Genomic DNA, 21,236 nt, shown 5'->3' with positions numbered 1-21,236 from the left:
ACTGAGCCACCCAGGCGTCCGTAACCAAAATTCTTTGTTTTTTTAATTTTATTTTATTATTATTTTTTAAAAGATTTTATTTATTCACAAGAGACACAGAGAGAGAGAGACAGATAGACAGACAGACAGACATAAGGAGAGGGAGGAGAAGCAGGCTCCATGCAGGGAGCCTGATGCAGGACTGGATCCTGGGACCCCAGGATCACGCCCTGGGCGGACGGCGGCGGTGGTGGTAAACTGCTGAGCCATCCAGGCTGCCCTCCAAAATTCTTTATTTTAGTGTCATCTCATTCATTCATTCATTCATTCATTCAAGATTTTATTTATTTATTCATGAGAGACACAGAGAGAGAGAGGCAGAGACACAGGTGGAGGGAGAAGCAGGCTCCATGCAGGGAGCCTGAGGTAGGACTCGATCCCAGGTCTCCAGGATCAGGCCCTGGGCTAAAAGGGAGCACTAAACCGCTGAGCCACCTGGGCTGCCCTTAATGTCATCTTACTTAGAAATATTTTCCTTTGTATTTAACTTAGATATCAGATTCAGTTTATTTTTTTAATTTTTTAAAAAGATTATTATGTATTTATTCATGAGTGACACAGAGAAAGATACAGAGACACAGGCAGAGGGAGAAGCAGGCTCCATGCAGGGAGCCCCGAATCTCCAGGATCAGGCCGTGGGCTGAAGGCGGCGCTAAACTGCTGAGCCACGCGGGCTGCCCTCAGATTCAGTTTAAAATATCCTTCCCTGGGTAGCTCGGGTGGCTCAGCGGTTTAGCGCCGCCTTCAGCCCAGGGTGTGGTCCTGGAGTCCTGGGATCGAGTCCCATGTCAGGCTCCCTGCATGGAGCTTCCTTCTTCCTCTGCTCGTGTCTCAGCCTCTCTGTGTCTCTCATGAATAAATAAACTAAAAAATCTTAAAAAAAAAGATACTCTGTTTTCTCTTCGGATCGTATAAATCTTTCGCCTTTCATTAAAAGAATAAATAAAAATAAATATTCTTCCCTGGGCAGTCCGAGTAGCTCAGCGGTTTAGCGCCGCCTTCCGCCCAGGGTGTGGTCCCGGAGATGCGGTATCGGGTCAGGCTCCCTGCATGGAATGGAGCCTGCTTCTCCCTCTGCCTGTGTGTGTGTGTGTGTGTGTGTGTGTGTGTGTGTGTCTGTCTCATGAATAAATAAATAAAATCTAAAAAAAAAAATATCCTTCCCTATCTAAAGGTCTTGAAGATACTCTCATCTTCCAAGAAGCTTTATTATTTTGGCTTTCACATATAGGTCTAGCTTGTACTTGAAATTGATTTTTGTGCATTGTGTGAGAAAGGGAATGTTATCATTGTTTTCTACATGGCTAATTGTCCCAGCAGTATTCTCTCTACTTTTGTCGGGAATCAAATATTCCTATGTTTGTGGTTCTGTTTCACAGCTGCCTGTTCTTTTCCATTGCTTCCTGCATTGATTCCACACTGTCTTCTTCACTGAAACTTTATCATAAATCTTGATGTTCAGTAGAACAGAATCTTCCACTTGCTTGTCCTTTTAGAGCACCTTGGATATTCTTGGCCCTTTGCACATTTATAATGTATTTTATTTATTTATTTTAAGAATGTTAAAAAAAGATTTTATTTATTCGAGAGAGAGAGAGAGAGAGGCAGAGACACATGCAGAGGAAGAAGCAGGCTCCACACACGGAGCTCGACGCGGGACTTGATCCCGGGTCTCCAGGATCACACCCCGGGCTGCAAGTGGCGCTAAACTGCTGCCCAGTTCTACACATTTTAGTATTGTTTGTTCAGAATACTAAACTGCCTTTGGTATTTTGATAGGGATTGCATTGACTCTATGGATTGCTTTGAGTGGTTATGGACATTTTAGCAATATTAGTTCTTCCGATCCATGAGCACATAATATCTTGCCATTTATTTGTGTCTTCAGTTTCTTTCATCAGTATCTTAACAATTTTCAGTGTACAGACAGATCTTTGACCTCTTTGGTTAAAATTTTTACCTATTTTATTCTTTTTTATATAATTGTAAATAGGATTGTTTCCTTAATTTCTTTGTCTTTTTAAAAAGAGTTTTTTTGAGAGGGAAGAGAGCACAAGCAGGGGGAGCAGCAGAGGAAGAAAGAGAAGTAGGCTCCCCGCTGAGCAGGGATTCCCAGGCTTAATCCCAGGACCCCAGGATCGTGACCTATGCTGAAGGCAGATGCTTAACCAGCTGAGCCACCCAGGCGCCCCTAATTTCTCTGATAATTTGTTATTAGTTAATCGAAGTGCAACACATTTCCGTGTTTTGATTTTGTTTCCTGCAACTACTGCATCTTTTAGTTCTAACAGTTTTTTGGTGGAGTCTTTAGCATTTTCTCTACATATATCAGGTCATCTACAAGTATTAAGTTTTTCTTTTCTGTTATCAGTTTGAATGCTTTTTATTTCTTTTTCTTGCCCAATTGATCTGCTAAGATTTCCAATACTATGTTGAATCAAAATGGTGAGAGTGGTCATCCTTGTGTTGTTCCTGATCTTAGAGGAAAAGCTTTCAGCTTTTTACTGTAGGAGTATGATGTTAACGGAGAGGCTGTTATATATAGCCTTTATTATTTTGAGGTATGTTTCCTCTATTCCCACTTTGTTCAGACTTTCTACCATAAAAAGATGTTGAATTTTTTGCATCTATTGAGATGATCATATGATTTTTATCCTTTATTTGGTTAATGTGGTGTGCAACATTGATTGATTTGTGTGTTTGTATCCCTGGAATAAATCTCACTTGATTCTAGCGTGTGATACTTTTAATGTATTGTTAAACTTGGTTTGTTAATTTTTTTTTAAAGGTTTTATTTATTCATGAGAGAGAGGGGGGGGGGGCAGAGACATAGGCAGAGAGAGAAGCAGCCTCCATGCAGGGAGCCCGATGTGGGACTCAATCCTAGGACTCTAGGGTCATGCTCTGGGCCAAAGGCAGGCACTCAACCACTGCGCCACCCAGGCGTCCCAGTTTGTTAATATTTTTTTTAATGTTATTTATTTATTTATTCATGAGTGACAGAGGGATAGAGAGAGGCAGAGACACAGGCTGAGGGAGAAGCAGGCTCCACGCAGGGAGCCTGACATGGTACTCGATCCCGGGTCCCCAGGATCACGCCCTGGGCCGAAGGCATCACTAAACCGCTGAGCCACCCGGGCTGCCTTGTTAATATTTTGTTGAGGATTTTGCATCTGTGTTCATCAGTGATACTGGCCTTTAATTTTCTTGTGGTACCCTTGTTTAGTTTTGGTATCAGAGTAATGCTGGCCTTATAAAACAAGTTGGGAAGTGTTCCCTTCTCTTCCGTTTTTTGGAAGAGTTTGAGAATAATTAGTATTCTTTGAATGTTTGGTAGAATTCATTAGTGTCATTGTCCTGGTGTTTTGCTCTTTGGGAGGTATTTGATTATTGACAGTCTCCTTACTAGTAATTGTTCTATTCACATATTCTCTTCCTTCATGATTCAGTCTTGGAAGGTTGTATGTTTCTAGGAATTTATACATTTCTTCCAGGTTTTTCAGTTTGCATATAATTGTTTATTGTAGTTTCTTATGATTTTTTAAAATTTATGTGGTATCTGTTTTCTTTTTGATTTCTGTTTTCTATGTATTTGAGCCCTCTTTTTGTGTTGAGTCTAGCTAAAGGTTCACAATTTTGTTATCTTTTCGAAGAACCAGATCTTAGTTTTATTGATCTTCTTGACCTTTTAATTTCTATTGTACTTCTTTCTTTCTTTTTTTTTTAAGGTTTTATTTTTTTTATTTTTATTTTTATTTTTTTTAAAATTTTTATTTATTTATGATAGTCACACAGAGAGAGAGAGAGAGAGGCAGAGACATAGGCAGAGGGAGAAGCAGGCTCCATGCACCTGGAGCACGATGTGGGATTCAATCCCGGGTCTCCAGGATTGCGCCCTGGGCCAAAGGCAGGCGCTAAACCACTGCGCCACCCAGGTTTCCCCGGTTTTATTTTTTTTATTCATGAAAGACAGAGAGACACACAGGCAGAGGGAGAAGCAGGCTCCATGCAGGAAGCCCGATGTGGGACTCGATCCCAGGTCTCCAGGATCAGGCCCTGGGCTGAAGGCGGCGCTAAACCACTGAGCCACCCGGGCTGCCCATGTACACTTTTTATAAGAAAAAACATATAAATGAAAATGAAAAAAAAAAAGGGAAAAAAAAGAAAATGAAATTACAGGACAACAGTATGTACATCAGCAGGTGGTTAAATGGAACTAAGGAATTTTAATGTTCTTGCTTTCAACCAAGAGGAAAGTAAAAGTATCGCTTAACACTAGACTGTGATAAGTGAAATATACATGCTGTAAGTGCTGGGATAATCACAAAAAGAATTAAAGTGAGTATGTGGTATTTGAACCAATAATGGAAAAACTGATACAAAAAATAAACTAAAGGAAGAAACAAATACGTAACAAGCGAAACAGAAATATGGTGCTGTAAGTTATCCCAAAATACCAGTAATCAGGGATCCCTGGGTGGCGCAGCGGTTTAGCGCCTGCCTTTGGCCCGGGGCGCGATCCTGGAGACCCGGGATCAAATCCCACGTCGGGCTCCCGGTGCATGGAGCCTGCTCCTCCCTCTGCCTGTGTCTCTGCCTCTCTCTCTCTCTCTCTCTGTGTGACTATCATAAATAAATAAAAATTAAAAAAAAATACCAGTAATCATATTAAATGTGAATCAATCAAATGTCCCCACAAAAATGAAAGATTATCAGACTGGATTTTATTTTATTTATTTATTTTTTTAATTTTTATTTATGGTAGTCACACACAGAGAGAGAGAGAGGCAGAGACATAGGCAGAGGGAGAAGCAGGCTCCATGCACCGGGAGCCTGATGTGGGATTCGATCCCGGGTCTCCAGGATCGCGCCCTGGGCCAAAGGCAGGCGCTAAACCACTGTGCCACCCAGGGATCCCCAGACTGGATTTTAAAAAAACCTACAGATATTCCTTTCAAAAGACCCATATAAAACCTAATACAAAAAGATTAAAATTAAAAGGACAGAAAAATACATCACGCAAACATTAGCCAAAATAAAGATGGAAGAGCTAGTTTCAGACAAAATAGGCATCAAAGAAAAATCGTCACTACAGTTAAAAGAGTCACTTCAAATACAATAAAATGTTTAATGCACCAGAACAATATAATTAAATTTGCATGCACTTGATAACATGGCCTCAAATTATATATATAGGTAAAGTGGATAGAATTACTAGGAGAAACAGACAAGTCAATATCACAGTGGCAGATTTAAAGATCTGTTTCAGTAGTTAAAAGAATAAGATGATAAGAAATCTGTAATGATACAGATACAACACAGTTAACAAACTTCACCAATGGGCACACATAGAACACTGAATCCAAGAGCTATAGAATATATACTTGTTAAGCACTTAAGTATTTACAAAAAATGACCACAGGTTGACCATAAAGTGAATCTGAAGAGATTTTAGACTAAAATCACTCAAAGGAAGTTCTCTAAGAAAAATGTGATAAAGCCAGAAGCCAATTACAAAATTTGCACACTTAGAAAATTCTCATATTACTAGAACTTATATACTATTTTAAATAACCCACTGATCAAAGAAGACATAACAATAGAAATTAGAAAATGATTCAAAATAATGAAAATATTACCTCCCAAAAATTACAGGATTCAGGTAAAGCAATACTTGAAAGTGAAATGATAGTTTTAAATCCATGTGTTAGGAAGGAAATAAGGTTGTGAACTCATACCTAACTATCCCTGTTAAGAGGTCAGAATAAGAAAAGCAAAATAAACCCTAAATAGCTAAAAGGAAAAAATGAACATAAAAGCAGATATTAACAAAATAGAGAAATATCCAAAATGGCTTTTTGGAAAAAGTACTGTAATTGCTAAACCTCCACGGAAATTATTTTTAAACAGAGGGGGGAAAAAGATCCATATACCCAGTAAAGAATGAAAAAGACCTAAGAGAAATAAAAAAATATATTTGCATGAAAACTTGTACATGAATGTTTATGGTAGTATTCGTGATAGCCAGAAAGTAAAAATCACACAAATGTCCATCAACTGATAAATGAATAAATAAAATGATACATCAATATAATACTTTCTGGCAATAAAAATATAATGTAAAACTGATACATGTTACAATATAGGTAAACCTTAACATCATGCAAAGTGAAAGAAGTCAGTCAGAAAAGACCAAATATCCCGACTCCATTGATGTGAAAATTTCAGAATAAATGAATCTATAAGGAGAAAAAAGACTTGTGATTACCTAGGGCTGATGAAGAGGGAAAGGGCTGGGGGATAATGAGGAGTGACTGCTAATGAAAGCAGGATTTCTTTTTGGGGGATGAAACTGTTCTAAAATTGATTATGATGATGGTGGACAACTCTGTGAATGTATTAAAAACCACTAAATTGGGGACGCCTGGGTGGCTCAGCAGTTGAACACCTGCCTTGGCTCAGCGCGTGCTCCCGGATTCCGGGGTTGAATCCCACATCAGGCTCCTTGCATGCAAGTCTGCTTCTCCCTCTGCCTGTGTCTCTGCCTCCCTCTCTCAGTCTCTCTCTCTCTCTCATAAATAAAATCTTAAAAAAAACCCCACTAAATTGTACACTCAAAGCTATTTTTTAATAAAAAAAAATCGAAGAATAAAAGGGAGGCCTATCACTAAGGAACCTGAACACATTAAACAAAAGTGTAATTGTAATGCCAATGCATTTGAAGCTTCAGACAAAATAGACAAATTTCTATAAATATATGATTTACCAAATGGTTCTAAGAAGAAATAAAGCCATTTTAAGCATCTTTTCCCAACTACAATAGTATGGAACTAAAATCAATTACAAGAAGAAAAATAGAAAATTCACAAATATGTGGAGATTAAACATGCTACTGAACACTAATGGGTCAAAGAGAAATTAAAAAATACACAGAAACAGGGGATCCCTGGGTGGCTCAGCGGTTTAGCACCTGCTTTCAGCCAGGGCGTGATCCTGGAGACCCGGGATCAAGTCCCACATCAGGCGCCCTGCATGGAGCCTGCTTCTCCCTCTGTGTGTCTGCCCCTCTGTCTCTGTGTCTCTATGAATAAATAAACAAAATCTTTATTTATGAGAGAGGCAGAGACACAGGCAGAGGGAGAAGCAGGCTCCATACAGGGAGCCCGACGTGGGACTCGACGTGGGACTCGATCCAGGGTCTCCAGGATCACGCCCTGGGCAGAAGGCGGCGCCAAACCGCTAAGCCACCGGGGCTGCCCTAATAAACAAAATCTTTAAAAAAAAAATGAAAGTCATCCCCCTAACCCCATGCTGTTCAGTTTTTCTTTGTTGATTGTGAGCTTAGAATTCACGGAGCATTTGTTTTTAAGATTTTATTTATTTGAGATAGACTGCTCTAGCAGGGGGAGGTACAGAGGGAGAGGGAAAAGCAGACTCCCTGCCTAAGGGATCTTGACATGGGCTGGATCCCAGGACCCTGGGATCATGACCTTAGCTGATGACAGATGCTTAACCGACTGAACCACCCAGGCACCCCCATTGAGAATCCTAAGTTTGTGGTTTGACATCATATATCATTTTTGGAAAATTTCAGCTACTCAGATACTGGTTCTGCCCAATACTGTTTTCTCTTCTACGATTCCAATTAACTGTGTTGTATGGTATATCTTCTACTGCATTCCAAGCTTTTTTTCCCTCCTGATCTGTATTAGTTTACAGTCTCAACTGTTGGTCTGATTTCTGATTTACTATCCCACTGGCTGTTAAATTTGTTTGTTGAATTCTTAATTTCAGTTTTTGTATTTCTCAGTGAACAGAATTACTTTTTGTTTCTTGTAAAAATGTGCTATTTCACTTTTTATGGCTTTTTTTTTCATTGCAGAGATCAAGTTGTAATTTAAAAATCTCTGGTTATAATTCCAATATTTGGAGTCCCTATGAGTCACTTTTTGTTTTGTTTATTATTTCTGTGGGTTTTGATCTTGTTCTCTTGTCTCCTCAAGTGCCCAGTTGTCTTTAATTGTATGCTGGGCATTGGATTTCAAAAATTACTTGACAAATTATTTGAGGCCAAGGATATCTTCCAGAAGGGATTTATTTTTGTGGCATCTGCTTGCTTGCTTGCTTGCTTATTTATTTATTTATTTATTTATTTATTTATTTATTTATTTATTTATTTATTTATGAATGAGAGAGGGCAGAGGGAGAGGGAGAAAATCTTAAGGCAGGTTCTACGTCCAGTGTAGATCCTGACAGAGTGCTCATTCTCACAACCCTGAGATCATGAACTGAGCTAAAATCAAGAGTTGGACACTTAACCGCTTGAGCTATCCAGGTATTCCATATTTTTGTGTATCTGCTTGAGAGAATCCAGAATTGCTTAGTCTCATTTCAACTTTTAAGATTTTTCTGGGCCAACCAGATGACTCAAGGCCAAATTGCATTCAGTGTATGGACCGATTCATTTCTATTTCAGCCTTACTAATAAGGTGCTGCTCTTCAGGTTCCTAACCTGAATGTGGGAGAAGAGGATTTTCCTTTTGTCTCTCAGCCTGTCAGGCTGTCAGATATAGTTTAACTTCTAGTTTCTTCTGGATTGTCCTCTAATCAATCCAAAAGCACTATCCTGTTGGTTCTTCAATCCATTAACAAAGTTATTTTTTGGATGCCTCGGTGGCTCAGTGGTTGAATGTCTGCCTTGGGCTCAGGGCGTGATCCCAGGGTCCTGAGATCAAGTCCCACATCAGGCTCCCTGTGGGAAGCCTGCTTCTCCCTCTGCCTGTCTCTCTCCTTCTCTCTCTGTGTCTCTCACGAATAAATAAATAAAATCTTTAAAAAAAAGTCATTTCTTAAATTCTGTGCAGCTCTATTTACTTCCGCAGGAAGATTGGTTCAAATCACCTAAAGTGACATACCCAAGAGAAGTCCTGTTGGCTCTTTATGGCAGAATTTGATTTTTGTCATGTTTCTTTAAGACTTCAGACTTAGCCCCTAGTTCTCTTTAAGTTTTGTCTTATGTAATTGTGCATGCTTGGATAATTTTGTACGTTTGTATCAAAAGGTTATGTGTGTGTGTGTGTGTATGTAGATCAAAATAAAATTTTACCAGGATACTCAGCATTTTAAGTCTCTTCAACTTTAGGCAGTTTCTAGACCTTGACAATGGACAGATTTGTTGTATTTAAGTTTCAGCTAAAAATAGTGTCTGGAATGACTCTCAGAACATGAAATCCCTCTTAATTGCTATTGAAATTGGGATGTACAATATCAGGTAAATTTTTTTTTCCTGTCATAGAAAAGAGTGCTTTTCTAGCTACACTTTTACCATAATTACATTGGTATTAGGTTTATCTGTTTGTAGATAAAATATATATCTGTCCTTTTGAAATAGAAAAATGGATGCCGTTCTGCAGAGATTCCTTTTTGCTGTTCTGTGAGAGCTCTCAAACAGCCTCATGAATTAATAAGGTTCTTTACAAGTGAGAACCATTTTCCTTCTTTGTGTAATTTCCACAACAGCCTTGTGAGGTGGTGCGATAGTTATATGGTATTACATAAAGGATGAGGAAACAGGGCCTGAGAGAAGTTAAGTGACTTGTCTGTGGCCCTACACCTGGTTAAAGGCATATGTCCTTTGTGCCCATTAGAGTGTTTTTTCATCTTTTATGACCTGTTAATGCTTGCCTATGGATACTGATTGCTTAGTTTTGTCATGTTATGCTTTTTTGTCTATAAAGTAAATGATATAATGACTTCATGTTTCATGTCCTAAGGAATGAGATAGTTGGGAGATGACTCCTTCATATCCCATGCTCATTGCCACCCCTCCACCCCCTGCCATTTCTAGAACATGGGTCCAGTAGCTCTGGAATTTGCCAACTCCTCTGTGCTGTTGGAAAGCTTGTTTTGTTACCAGTCCTTTCTCATCTGCACATGTATAGTCAGTCCCTTTCCCTGTCTTTAGACATGCTTCAGTTTTTCCAGTTTTGAAAGATAACTCTTTTCTTTCTAACACATTTGCCATCCTTGTCATTCTTATGATTAAAATCAAACTCTTGGGGCACCTGGGTGGCTCATTTGGTTAAGTGTCTGCCTTTGGCTCAGGTCATGATCCCCCATATTGGGTTCCCTGCTCAGTGGGGAGCTTGCTTCTTTTTCTCTCATTGCCATTCCCCTTGCTTGTGCTCTCTTGGTGTTGTCTGTCAAATAAATAAAGTCTTAAAAAAAAAAAAAAGTCTGGGCAGCCCCCATGGCTCAGCGGTTTAGTGCCACCTTTAGCCCAGGGTATGATCCTGGAGTCCCAGGATAGAGTCCCACTTTGGGCTCCCTGCATGGAGCCTGTTTCTCCTCTGCCTGTGTCTCTGCCTCCCTCTCTCTCTCTCTCTCTCTATCTCTCATGAATAAATAAATAAAATCTTTTTTTTTAATTTTTAAAAAAATTTTTATTTATTTACGATAGTCACACACAGAGAGAGAGAGGCAGAGACACAGGCAGAGGGAGAAGCAGGCTCCATGCACCGGGAGCCCGATGTGGGATTCGATCCCGGGTCTCCAGGATCGTGCCCTGGGCCAAAGGCAGGCGCTAAACCGCTGCGCCACCCAGGGATCCCAAATAAAATCTTTTTAAAAAATAAAATAAATTTTAAAAAGTCAAATTCTCTCCCTTACTGGATATCTTCTGTAAGGCTTTTTTTTCTTGCTACTTCGGTCACTCTTAATTAAGATCCTAGCCAAAATCTTGTTTGCTCTGATCATCTGGATCTTAAGGAGAACAAACTTTTCTGCCTTGGACCCTTTTTGCAGCAGTAGAGTTGGTGTTTCACCAGAAGTATGGTGGTGCTTCTGCTTCTAAATGGTGCTCACATCTCATTTTCAACGCTCTTGTTTTGGTAACCTTGATCTCATAGGTCTGTAAATGTCAGATGGCCTTTTTACTTGGAAGTATATTCAGTCACATAGCATTTAGTTACTATGCATTTAAGGGTATAAGAATGTGCCCTCAAATTCAGTATTACTCCATTTTTTTTCAAGAACTATATTTTTTTGATCCCTAAGGATTCTTTTCTTGGAAGTTCATTTATTAGTTTTACCTCCTGTCCCACTGACAGATCTATCATACTTTGAAATGTTGATAGAGGGACGTCTGGGTGGCTCAGTTGGTTAGGCATCTGACTCTTGATTTCAACAGTTCATGGTCTCAGAGTCCTGAGATCAAGCCTTGTGTGGGGCTCTGCACTCTATGGGGAGTTTCCTCCTCTCCCTTACCCTCTCCCATTCTGTCCCTGTTTGTGCATATGTGTGCATGTGCACACATCTCTCTCTAGTAAAATTTTTTAAGGTTTTATTTATTTATTTGGCAGAGCGTGCGTGCACACGCGTCGGAGCAGTAAGTAGAGGGAGAGGGAGAAGCAGGCTCCCCACTGAGCAGGGAGCCCACTGTCGGGCTCGATCCCAGGACACCGGGGTCAGGGCCATAGCCGAAGGCAGATGCTCAACCTACTGAGCCACCCAAGTGCCCCTCTCAAGTAAATCTTTTTTAGAAAAACAAATGTTGGGATGCCTGGGTGGCTCAGTGGTTGAGCATCTGCCTTCAGCTCAGGACATGATCCCAGGACCCGGGATCGAGTCCCATGTTGGGCTCCCTACAAAGAGCCTGCTTCTTCCTCTGCATATGTCTTTGCCTCTCTCTCTCTCTCTCTGTGTTTGTGTGTCTCTCATGAATAAATATATTATTTATTCATGAGAGATACAGAGAGAGGCAGAGACAGATTTATTTATTTATTCATGAGAGAGACACAGAGAGAGAGAGGCAGAGACACAGGCAGAGGAAGAAGCAGCCTCCACGCAGGGAGTCCGATGCGGGACTTGATCCCGGGACTCCAGGATCATGCCCTGGGCCAAAGGCGGCAATAAACCGCTGAGCCACCTGGGCTGCCCCCCCTTTTTTTTAATCCTCTATCTTTTCTATTGTTTATTTTGATTATTTTTCTTCAGTAAACTTGCTTACCTGAACCCATCTCTCCCTTCTGTGAACTGTTTGTTGTTTGTTACTAGGGTATGGAGTATGTTTTTTTTTTACCAGCTCAGGTGGAAGCTTTAAAACAGGGCATGGGATTCACAATCTTTCTGTATCACTTATTGCAGAACCTTGCATATGGTAACTTTTCAATAAATACTTAATATATGTAATTTTATCATTTGTAAATGATACTGTGATAATTATAATTAATAGGGTTGGTAATTTTAATGCTAATATTAAATTGATAGTTAAATAGAATAGTGTTGGCTTTTTAAGGATTTTATCTCTGGACTGTCTCCTTAAGAACCTTTGCATTAGTTTTATATCCCCAGCTTCTTTTTCTGCAGTCTCTGTACAAAATAATGAAAACGGTCAACTTTTATTTATTTATTTAAAAATTTTTTTTGATATATTTTTTTTACTGGAGTTCGATTTGCCAACATATAACACCCAGTGCTCATCCTGTCAAGTGCCCTCTTCAGTGCCTGTCACCCAGTCACCCCATCCCCTCGCCCATGTCCCCTTTCCCTACCCCTTATTCGTTTCTCAGAGTTAGGAGTCTCTCATGCTTTGTCTCCCTCTCTGATATTTCCTACTCATTTTCTTTCCCCTATAATCCTTTTCACTCTTTTATATTCCCCGTATGAATGAAACCATATAATGTTTGTCCTTTTCCGATTGATTTACTTCACTCAGCATAATACCCTCTAGTTGTATCCGCATTGAAGCAAATGGTGGGTATTCATTGTTTCTAATGGCTAAGTAATACTCCATTGTATATATAGACCACAGCTTCTTTATCCATTCATCTGAATTCATTGATGGGGATGCCTGCCTGGGTGGCTCAGCGGTTGAGCATCTGCCTTTGGCTCAGGTTGTGATCCCAGTCCTGGGATTGAGTTCTGCATCGGGCTCCCTGCGGGGAGTCTGCCTTTCCCTCTGTCTGTGTCTCTGCCCCTCTCTCACTGTCTCTCATGAATAAATAAATAAAATATTTTAAAAATGAATTCATTGATGTTTTCTTCTTAAAGGATTCAGTAGTGACTCCTAGTTGATTACTTTTATTTTTACCTTTTTTATTTGTGAATATTTTGAGATGTACACAAAGTGAACCTCTGTGCTGTAGTCATCGACATTTCACCATTCTTGTTTCCTCTTCCTCCACCCTACTATTTTGCTGAGAGTTTATAGCATACCCAAGACATTATTTTATTTCTAAATATGTCTCTAAAACACATTTTCTTATATTACTGTAATGCATTATCATATACAACACACCTGATAATTTCTTTTTTTTTTTAAAGATTTTTAAAATTTATTCATGAGAGACAGAGAGAGAGAGGCAGAGACAAAGGCAGAGGGAGAGGAAGAAGCAGGCTCCATGCAGAGAGGCCCACGTGGGACTCGATCTGGGGTCTCCAGGATCACATCCTGGGCTGAAGGCGGCGCTAAACTGCTGGGCCACTGGGGCTGCCCTGATAATGATTTCTTAATAGCTTATATGATATTTAGTCCATGTTGAAGTTTTCCTGGTTCTCTAGAAAAATTTTTCATATAGTTTGATTTGTCAGAGGGCTCAGGTGATAATGTCTTGATCCCTTCATGAAACCCCACTTTATACCTGATTCTTTTACCATCCATTGATTACCAATGCATGAATTGGTTATTTTAATTAAAAAATATAAAATTGAGGGGGCTGACTGGCTGAATTGATAGAGCATGCAATTCTTGATCTTGGGGGTTTGAGTTTAAGCCCCACATTGGGGGTAGAGTTTACTTAAAAATATATACATACATGCATGCATGCTACAGTGTAGTTATTGTTCTAATTTGGTCACTTCTGCCATTATTAGCTGTAATCTTTCTTTGCAAAAGAATTTTTCCTCATTCAGTGGGGCTACTTGGTTGACCTGAAATATCTAGTCAGTTCTTGTATTGTTAACATAGCCTCTTAGGGAACTGAAGACTGCATTCTTTTTCTTTTTTAAATTTTAAATTGTGTATGCTATATAAGTAGCATATAATGTTACATTGGTATTTATTTTTTTTAAAGATTTTATTTATTTATTCGTGACAGACACAGAGAGAGGCATAGACAGAGGGAGAGGGAGAGAAGCAGGCTCCATGCAGGGAGCCCTACGCGGAACTCGATCCCGGGTCTCCAGGATCACACCCCAGGCAACAGGCGGCGCCAAACTGCTGGGCCACTGGGGCTGCCCTCAATGACTTATTTTATAACTAGAAGTTTGCAGGTCTTAGGATGCCTGGGTGGCTCAGCGGTTAAGTGTCTGCCTTTGGCTCAGGGCGTGATCCTGGAATCCCAGGATCGAGTCCCACATCGGGCTCTCTGCATGGAGCCTGCTTCTCCCTCTGCCTGTGTCTCTGTCTCTCTCACGAATAAATAAATAAAAATCATTAAAAAAAAAAGTTTGCAGGTTTTACTCTTTGTTTCACCCAGTCCCGCACCTGTCTCCCTTATGGCAACCATCAGTTTGTTCTCTGCATTTTTAAGAGTCTGTTTGTTTTGCTTTTTAGATTCTACATTAAATTAAATCATAGTAGTATTTGTCTTTCTCTGACTTCACTTAGCATAATACCTTCCTTTTTTTTTTTAAAGATTTTATTTATTTACTCATGAGAGACACAGAAGCAGAGACATAGGCAGAGGGAGGAGAAGCAGGCTCCCTGCAGGAACCTGATGCGGATTCGATCCCAGAACTCTGGGATCACTTCCTGAGCCGAAGGCAGATGCTCAACCGCTGAGCCACCCAGGTGTCCCAGCATAATATCTTCTTGGTCCCCATCTATATTGTCTCAAATGGCAAGATAGCTTTTTTTATGGGTAATACTCCATTATATATGCACATGCACACATATACATACCTGCCATATCTTCATTCATCCATTCATCTATGGTCGGACATGTGGATTGCTTCCTTATCTTGGCTATTGTAAATAATGCTTCAGTAAACATAAGGGCACATATATTTTTTTGAATTAATGTTTTCATTTGCTTTGGGTGAGTACCCAGTAGTGAATTATTGTGTAATATCTCTTTTTTAAATTTTTTGGGAAACTTCCATACTGTTTCCCACAATGGCTATACCCATTACATTACAAGCAGATCCTTTTTCTCCATGTCCTTGCCAACACTTGTTATTGCTTGTCTTTTGGATAATAGCCATTCTGATAAGTTTAAGGTGGTATCTCATTGTTTTTTTTTTTTTTTTTTTTTTTTTTTTTTTTTTTTTTTTTAAAGATTTTATTTATTTATTCATGATAGTCACAGAGAGAGAGAGAGAGAGAGAGGCAGAGACACAGGCAGAGGGAGAAGCGGGCTCCATGCACCGGGAGCCCGACGTGGGATTTGATCCCGGGTCTCCAGGATCGCGCCCTGGGCCAAAGGCAGGCGCCAAACCGCTGCGCCACCCAGGGATCCCTGGTATCTCATTGTTATTTTGATTTGCATTTTCCTGATGACTAAGCATCTTTTTATGTGTCTCTTGGCCATTTTTATGTCTTTGGAAAAGTGCCCATTCAAGTCTTCTCATTCTTTAGTCAGATTATTTGTGTATTTTGCCATTGAGTTTTTAGAAGTTTTTCTAATATTTTGAATATTGGTTCCATATTATTATTTAGTATCATTTGCAAATATCTTTTCTATTCAGTGGGTTGCCTTTTCATTTTGTTGATGCTTTTCTTTGTTGCCTAAAAGCTTTTTTTTTGGTGTAGTTCTAATAGTTTAATTTTGCTTTTGTTTCCCTTGCCTGCAAGGTGGATATCTAGAAAAATGTTGCTAAAGCTCATGTCAAACAAATTACTAGCTATGTTTTCTTCTAGGAGTTTTATATTTTCAGGTTTTACATTTAGGTCTTCAATCCATTTTTAGTTTTTTTTTTTTGTGTGTGTATGGTGTAATAAAGTGGTCCATTCAGCATGCAGCTGTCCAGTTTTCTAGCATCATTTATTAAAGAGACTCTAACCCTAACCCTATTGTGTACTCTTGCCTCCTTTGTCATAGATTAATTGACTAAGTTTAGGTTTATTTCTGTGCTCTTTTGTTTCTTTGATCTTTGTGTCTGTTTTTGTGCTAGTACCATAGGGTTGATTATTACAACTTTATAGTATGTCCTGATACCTAGGATTGTAATACCTCCAGCTTTATTCTTTTTTAAGATTGCTCTGGCTATTCCAGATCTTTTGTGGTTCCATGTAGATTGTAGTATTATTTGTTCTAGTTCTGTGAAAAACGTTCTTGGTATTTTAATAGGGATTATATTGAATGTATAGATTTCTTTGGGTAGTATGGATATTTAAAAAATATTATCCTAATCCATGAGCATGAAGTATCCTTCCATTTTTTTTTTTTTCAGTTTCTTTCATTGATTTTCTTTTTAAGATTTTATTTATTCATGAGAGACGCGGGGATATAGGCAGAGGGAGAAGCACGCTCCCCAGAGGGAGCCCGATGTGGGACTCGATCCCATGACCCTGGAATCATGCCCTGAGCCTAAGGCAGATGCTCAACCACTGAGCCACCCAGGTGTCCCATCTTTCATTGATGTTTTATCGTTTTCAGAGTATAGGTCTCTCACCTTCTTGGTTAAATATATTACTAGGTTTTTTTTTTTTAAGATTTTATTTATTTATTCATGAGAAACACAGAGATGTGTGTGAGAGAGGCAGAGACACCGGCAGAGGGAGAAGCAGGCTCCCCTCAGGGAGCCCGATGCAGGACTTGATCCCAGATCCCAGGATCATGACTGGAGCTGAAGGCAGATGCCCAACCGCTGAGCTACCCAGGCATCCTGATTACTGATTCAATTTTATTGCACCTATATTAATAATTCTGTTCAAATATTCTATTTCTTCCTGATTCAGTTTTGGAAGATGATCTGTTTCTAGGAATTTAACCATATCTTCTGGGTTGTCCATTTTCATGCTGTATAATTTTTTAAAAAATATTTTATTTATTTATTCATGAGACACACAGAGAGGTAGAGACATAGGCAGAGGGAGAAGCAGGCTCCATACAGGGAGCCTGATGTGGGACTCTATCCCGGGACTCCAGGATCTCGCCTTGAGCTGAAGGAAGGCACTTAACTGCTGAGCCACCCAGGCGTCCCTCATGCTGTAAAATTTTTGGTAATAGTCTTTTAAAATCCTTTGTGTTTTTGTGGTGTCAGTTGTTACTTCTCTTTCATTTCCACTTTTACTTATTTGAGTTCTCTTTTTTTTTTTCCCTGATGAATCGGGCTAAATATTTATCAATTTTATCTTTTTGAAGAACCAGCTGCTGGTTTATTTGATCTTTTTGTTATTGTATTTTTTTAGTCTTTGTGTCATTGATTTTTACAGTAATCTTTATAATTTCCTTCTTCCTACTAGTTTTGGGCCTTGTTTTTTTTTTAAATTTTTTTATTTATTTATGATAGTCACACAGGGAGAGAGAGAGGCAGAGACATAGGCAGAGGGAGAAGCAGGCTCCATGCACCAGGAGCCCGATGTGGGATTCAATCCCGGGTCTCCAGGATTGCGCCCTGGGCCAAAGGCAGGCGCTAAACCGCTGCGCCACCCAGGGTTCCCTGGGCCTTGTTTTTTCTTGCTTCCTTAAAAGTAAGGTTAGGTTGTTTATTTGATATTTTTCTTGTTTCTTGAGGTAGGCCTGTATTACTATACACTTCCCTCTTAGAAGTGCTTTTGCTGCATTCCAAAGATTTTGGACCAGCATATTTTCATTTTCATATGTCTCCATGTTTTTGATTTCCCGGTTCCATTGTTTAGTAGCATGTTTGTTTGTTTGTTTTTTAAGATTTTATTTGTTTATTCATGAGAGACACACAGAGAGGCAGAGACACAGGGAGAGGGAGAAGCAGGCTCCCTGATGTGGGACTCGATCCCCGGGTCTCCAGGGTCAGGCCCTGGGCTGAAGGTGGCGCTAAACCTCTGAGCCACCCTGGCTGCCCCTGTTTAGTAGCATGTTGTTTAGCCTTCATGTATTTGTGTTTTTTCCAAATTTTTTATAATTTGTAGTTTCATACTGTTTCAGTTGGAAAGGATGGTTGATGTATTTTCAGTCTTCTTGAAATTATTGAGACTTGTTTTGTGGCCTTACGTGATGTATTCTGGAGAATGTTCCGTGTGCACTTGAAAAGAACGTGTTTTCTGTTGTTTTTGGATGGAATGTTCTGTGTATATTTGTTAGGTCCATCTGGTCTAATGTGCCATTTAAAGCCATTCTTTCGGGATCCCTGGGTGGATCAGTGGTTTAGCGCCTGCCTTCGGCCCAGGATGTGATCCTGGAGTCCCGGGATCAAGTCCCACATCAGGCTCTCTGCACAGAGCCTGCTTCTCTCTCTACCTCTCTCTCTGTCTCTCATGAATAAATAAATAAAATCTTTAAAAAAATAAAGCCATTCTTTCCTTTTCATTTTCTGTCTGAATGATCTATCCATTGTTGTAAATGGGATGTTAAAGTTCACTACTGTTACTGTATTACTGTTTCTCCCTTTCTGTCTTTAATAATTGGTTTATGCATTTTGGTGTTCCTATGTTGGGTGCATAGATGTGTATAATTGTTATATCCTCTTAGTGTGTTGTTCTCTTTATCTTTGTGTAGTGCTTTTCTTTGTCTCTTGCTCAGTCTTTGTTTTAAAGTCTATTTTGTCTGATACAAGTAATGCTACCCGGGCTTTTGTACACAATAAGCTTTTTAAATTAATTATTTTTAAAAAATAGGCTCCACACTCAATGTGGAGCCCAACATGGGGTGGAATCCATTGTCCCTGAGATCAAGACCTGAGCTGAGGTCAAGAACTCAGATGCTTAACTGACTGAGCCACCCAGGTGCCCCACTACCCTGGCTTTTTTTCCCCCCACTTGATTTGTAGGATAAATGATCTTCCATCCCTTCACTTTCAGTCTGCAAGTGTCTTTAGTTCTAAAGTCAGTCTCTTGTAAGCTGCATATAGATGAATATTGTTTTCTTATTCATTGAGTCACTCTGTATCTTTTCTTTTCTTTTCTTTTTTTTTAAATTAAGTAGGGCCCACACCCAGCATGGGGCTTGAACTCATGGCCCTGAGTTGTATGCTCCACTGACTGAGCCAGCCAGTCAGGCAACCCTTTCCCTGTATCTTTTTATTGGACCTTTAGTCCATTTACATTTAAATTAATTATTGATAGATATATACTTATTTCTGCTTTCCTCTGTATGTAAGACTGTTATTTCACTGAGTCTTATGAACAAGTATTTTTCTTTTTTCATATTTTTGAGTGATGAGTGATTTTGTGAGTTGGGTTATGGGGAGGACCTCCCAGTCTTTAGTGAACAATTGTAATTCTGCTGAGAGGGTATAGTAGGTGACAAAGAACTATATATCCTCTTTGTTGTTGGGTTTTGCAATGAGGGTGTAGTGCTCATTTGAAGTGTGGAAATTTAAAAATTCCTTTACTAGAGAATAACTTAGCCTGTGTATGGAGTTATTTAAATTTTAAGACCTTTGGCTCTTAAAGAGCCTGAAACCCATTATGCTTAATGACTAGAATAAATGGGGAGCTGCAGGAATCACTGGTGGTGTGCCAGGGATGCAACTAAAGGTCCTCCAACTAGCCTCAGTGAAGATGAAACCTCAGAACAACTTGGCCCTAACCCTCACCCTCTGCTGTTGCTAGCTCTCCCTTAGCTACTAGCAGTGACTTAGTGGCAAGAGAAGCAGGGCGGCTGATAAAGTCAGGTGACCTTTCCATTATATTGATCGAGCATAAACTTTATTCACTGAAATTTCAGGTAGTGAAAGGTATACAAGCAGCTGCTTTCTGTTTCATGAGCTTGTATTTATATACTGTATAACTTGCTCACGCAGTTTTCTTTAAACCTTTCGTAATTGAAATCTTACCTGTTTGGTCTCTCATTTTTTTTAGGATAGCGCTTGCAACCTTTGCTCAAGTTCTTCACCGTGAATTTGTTGTGTGTCAGACTGGACAAGGTATCTTAGTTGAGGCTTCATTTTTTGAAAAATTCAAGGTAAGGAGTGTGTATCTATGTATATGTCTTTATTTCTGTAGTTTTTGCAGCAAAAAAACCTTTTTGAAATCTTATCTGTATTACTGTTAACATGTTTGTTTATGCCATCCCCTTACTCCCATACCTTTTGTGCATTGAAGAGCAAGGATGAAAAAAAAGATGTCCAGGTAGCTTCATGTGTTTATTTATTTATTTAAAGACTTTATTTATTCATGAGAGACACATAGAGAGGCAGAGACACAGGCAGAGGGAGAAGCAGGCTCCCTGTGGGTAGCCCGACATGGGACTTGATCCTGGAGATCCAGGATCACGCCCTGGGCTGAAGGCGGTGCTAAACTGCTGAGCCACCAGGGCTGCCCACTTCATGTTTAGATTTAAGCCCTATATCAGGACCCTAAGAAGGTCTTTGTACATTTCACTTGTTATTAGAAACCTCCCCAAATGGGCAGCCCGGGTAGCTCAGTGGTTTAGCGCCACCTTCGGCCCAGGGTGTGGTCCTGGAAACCTGGGATCGAGTCCCATGTGGGGCTCCCTGTATGGAATGGAGCCTGCTTCTCCCTCGGCCTATGTCTCTGCCTCTCTCTCTCTCTCTGTGTGTTTCTCTCATGAATAAATAAATAAAATCTTTAAAAAACAAAAAGAAAGAAACCTCACCAACCAACAGAAGGGTAACTTAGCATTTGGTTTTGAATTAAAGGGGCAAATCCCATCCAGGCTCCCGGTGCCCAATGGTTGTGGCTGGAGCTGGTGGTAGAGCTTCAAAGATCTGCCCTAAGGAGTAACTGAGTATGGTGTGTGCATATGCTGGTCTTCCAACTTCCTATTTTTTAAAAAAATATTTTATTTATTCATGAAAGAGACAGAGAGAGAGGGAGAGACATAGGCAGAGGAAGAGACAGGCTTCCCGCAGGGAGCCTGATGCAGGATTTGATCCCAGGACCCCGGGATTGCAACCTGAGCCAAAGGCAGATGCTCAACCACTGAGTTACCCAGATGCCCCCAACTTCCTAGTTTTTATTGTAATTTTTCTTTCTTTTTTAAAAAAACATACATTCATTCATTCATTCATTCATTCATCAGAGAGAGAGAGGCAGAGACATATGCAGGGGGAGAAGCAGGCTCCCTGCAAGGAGCCCGATGTGGGACTCGATC

The 21,236-nt window shown here is 39.9% G+C and overlaps 1 protein-coding gene across 13 annotated transcripts in view; it reads left to right on the top strand.

Moving 5' to 3' along the window:
• TAB3 (TGF-beta activated kinase 1 (MAP3K7) binding protein 3) overlaps positions 1-21,236 on the top strand; it is an 89,046-nt gene that overhangs the window by 10,982 nt on the left and 56,828 nt on the right. For all 13 annotated transcript variants that reach the window (XM_025439385.3, XM_025439398.3, XM_025439358.3 and 10 more), the window contains exon 2: positions 19,982-20,084. The gene's annotated coding sequence lies outside the window, so the exon portion shown is untranslated. The remainder of the gene's footprint in view (positions 1-19,981; positions 20,085-21,236) is intronic.

The sequence above is a fragment of the Canis lupus genome, chromosome X (genome assembly GCF_003254725.2).
Source record: "Canis lupus dingo isolate Sandy chromosome X, ASM325472v2, whole genome shotgun sequence".
NCBI lineage: Eukaryota > Metazoa > Chordata > Mammalia > Carnivora > Canidae > Canis > Canis lupus.
The sequence above is the reverse complement of the archived record's forward strand: the minus strand, read 5'-3'. Positions and strand labels throughout refer to the sequence as shown.